Below are 3665 nucleotides of genomic sequence, written 5' to 3'. Positions count from 1 at the left end.
CAGACAACTTGCCGAAGTCACTCTGCCCATTCTAAACTATGACTTCAAGAATTAGTTTAGGTGCCAGACAGTTGGTTCCCTAAGAGCACTGGCTGCTCTTCCAGAGACCCCAAGTTCAGTCCTACATGACTGCTCATAACTGCTCAGTTTCAGAGGATCAGATACCCTCTTCTGGCCTCAGAGGGTGCCAGGTACACACAGGGTACACAGACATGAATGCAAGCAGAACACCCAGATGCATAAGATAAAACAAGATTTAAATTTAAAAAACAGAATTGTTTTAGGGCCTGGAAAGGTGCCTCAGTACTTAAGAGCACACACTGCTCTTGACCCAAGTTCCATTCCCAACATCTGTGTTGGGTGGTTCACAACCACCTGCATTTCCAGTTCCATGGAAATCAGACTCCTCTGGCCTCTGGGTGTGGTGAGATATTGTTTATGATTTATTAAACTTTGCCTGAGGATTCAGAAAGCAAAGTTAGACATAGGCCATAGAAGCCAGGCACACACCTTTAATCCCAGCAGCTAGAAGTTAGGATGTGGTGGTACCTTAAATCCTGGGACTCAGGATTAAGAGATAGATGGATCTCTGAGTCCAAGGCCACCCAGATCTACACAAGAATGAATCAGTCCAAAAGAGAATTATAGCTCACACCTTTAATCCCAACATTAGGGAAGAAACAGAAGCAAGGTCTCAGAGAGGCATTCGTTCTCCAGTCACACTGAGGAGAGGCAGTTGTTTGAGACTTTATGGATTATCCCTTTCAGCCTGAGCTAGAGGTGAGAGCTAGTGGCTGGCTGTTTTGCTCTCTGAATCCTCAGGCAAGCTTTAATAAATCATAAACAATATCTTATCGAACTGGGTGCACCCAAGTTCACTCACTCACTCGCATACACACACACACTCACACACACTAAATCATTTAAAAAAGAATGTCTTTAAACTAGTTATGGTGAAATCCAGAAAACAAAAACCATAACAAAACAAAATCCCAGAAAACAGCACAGTTCTGTTACTCTTGTGTTACCTGGCACCATTTTGTTTTTAAATTCGCTTCTCAATCATCATCTGGAAGGAAACCATTCTGAGCAACATCATTAAAAACAGCTCTGATAAAGCACAGTCACTACTATGTATCATAAAGCAGGTCCACATGTGAGTAAGTACATATCATGTTTGTCTTTTTGTGACTTGGTTACCTCACTCAGAATTGTTTCTTCGAGTTCCATCCATTTTCCTGCAAATGTCAAGCTTTCATTGTTTTTATCTGCTGAGTAGCACTCCATTGTGTAAATGTACCACATTTTCTGTATCCATTCTTCGGTTGAGGGCCATCTAGGCTGCTTCCGTGTTCTGGCTATTACAAATAATGCTGCTATGAACATGGTTGAACATATGTTCTTGTTGTATGAATGTGCTTCTTTTGGATAAATGCCTAAGAGTGGAATTGCTGGATCTTGTGGTAGACTGATTCCCATTTTCTTGAGGAGTCACCATACTGATTTCCAAAGTGGCTGTACAAGTTGGCACTCCCACCAGCAGTGGAGAAGTGTTCCCCTTTCTCCACATCCTCTCCAGCATAAACTGCCATTGGTGTTTTTGATTTTAGCCATTCTGACAGGAGTAAGATGGTATCTCAGAGTTGTTTTGATTTGCATTTCCCTGATGGCTAAGGATGTGTTGCATTCTTTTATGTTGTATTTGTTTAACTCTGTGAAGCTGTGTTTCTTTGCCTGTCTAAAATACATGATTAATCTACTAAAGAGCTGAATGGCCAATAGCAGGAGAGGGATAGGCAGGACCAGCAGGCAGAGAGAATAAACAGAAGATTGAGAGAGAAAAAATAGAGAAAAGAAAGAAGAGGAGGATGCCAGGGGCCAGCCACCCAGCCACACAGCCAGACATAGAATAAGAAGGAAAGAAAAGATTCAGAAATAGAGAAAGCTAAAAGCCCAGAGGCAAAAGATAGACAGGATAATTTAAGTTAAGAAAAGGTGATTAGAGACTTTGTTGACTCCTCATGGGAGCCCTTACCTGTGAAGAGGAGTAGACTAGAGGTGGGCTGAGGGGGAAGCAAGGGGGCAAGAGGAAGGGTGGAAGGGAGTACTGTGGTTGGGATGTAAAATGAAATTTAAAAGAATAAATAAATTCTAAAAACAAAAATTGTAACTACCAAAAAGAAAGAAAGGAAGGAAGGAAGGAAGGAAAGAAGGAAGGAAGGAAGGAAGGAAAAAGGCTAGAAACAAGCCAAGCTAAGGCAGGGCATTTATAAGAAAGAATAAGTCTCTGTGTATTTATTCAGGAGCTGGGTGGCAGGCTTCCAAAGAGTAAAAGCAGAGAGAGAGAGAGAGAGAGAGAGAGAGAGAGAGAGAGAGAGAGAGAGAAGCAACCACACTCAAGGCCAGCCTGATCCCCACAGTGAGTTCTAGACCAGCCTGGGCTACACAGGGTAATTCTGTCTTTGCCCCCCCCCACACACACACACACACACACATTGTAAAGAGAATTATTTAAATGAGAAAGCAAATTTTGAGCATTTAAGCCTCTCTAATGTCTGTTTTAAGGGTTTCTTTCCTGTGTGTTATTGATGCTGATAGTGAATTTTGTTTGTCACAGCAATTGTTCACTAAGCACTTAACCTCAGACAAGCTAAGGGTTTATGTCTCTCTCTCTTTTTCTACAGATGAGGCCACTGAGACTCCAAGACATGAAACGACCCACACAAATATTAAGTTTGTGAAGAACAAGTCTTGGCTCCTTGAACATAACAATGAATTATAAATGTACCCTATTTAGTGGGAATAGTACACAATGTGTACATTTATATACATAGTATAAAGTTACTGTGAAAGAAAAGTATCAAATTTATGATTTGTCAGGATACTGTGAAATAAATAGTCAAAGCCAGAGCAAACAGCTCCTGCTCACAATGCCCAAAAAGCACTGCCCTGGGAAGGACTCTGGGCAATAATGCGTTTGTCTGAACAAAGATACTTTAAGACATAAAGTAGCATTTTGGTTTTTTTTTTTCTGTTTGTTTGTGGGTTTTTTTTTTTTTTTTGAGACAAGGTTTCTCTGTGTAACAGGCTTTGAAGACCAGGCTGGCCTCAAACTCACAGAGATCTTCCTGCCTCTGCCTCCCGTGAGCAGGGACTAAAGATGGGCGCTACCAGGACCACAACTTTTTTCTTTTTTAAAAAAAAAAAGTGCATTTACTTTTATGTGTATTCGAGAGTGCCTCTGTGTAAGTATGCATATGTACCACCTGCATGCCTGGTGCCCGTGGAGGCCATAACTGGAGTTATAGGTAGTTGGGAACCACCATGAGGGTACTGGGGCCTAAACCTGGGTCCCCTGCAAGAACAAATTAGTCCTAACCTCTGAGCCAGCTCTCCAGCCACAAGAGTAATTATTCTGCTGAATTCTTAGCTGGGAGCCACTTACAGCAGTGTGGATCTGTGATGCAGCGCGAGAGGAAGGAGCAGAAGGTCAAGGTCATCTTTGGATATAGAGCAAGTCTGAGGTTAGCCTGGCCAAAATGAGACTGTCTCCTCAACAATAAACAAAAAACAAATAAATTCTTAAATTTGTTCTTCATACTTACTACACCTTTAAAACAATTAACTTAGAGATAGTAAGATGGTTTAGTGGTTTGGGTGCTTAC

Source organism: Cricetulus griseus, chromosome 6 (genome assembly GCF_003668045.3).
Source record: "Cricetulus griseus strain 17A/GY chromosome 6, alternate assembly CriGri-PICRH-1.0, whole genome shotgun sequence".
Classification (NCBI taxonomy): Eukaryota; Metazoa; Chordata; class Mammalia; order Rodentia; family Cricetidae; genus Cricetulus; species Cricetulus griseus.
The sequence above is the reverse complement of the archived record's forward strand: the minus strand, read 5'-3'. Positions refer to the sequence as shown.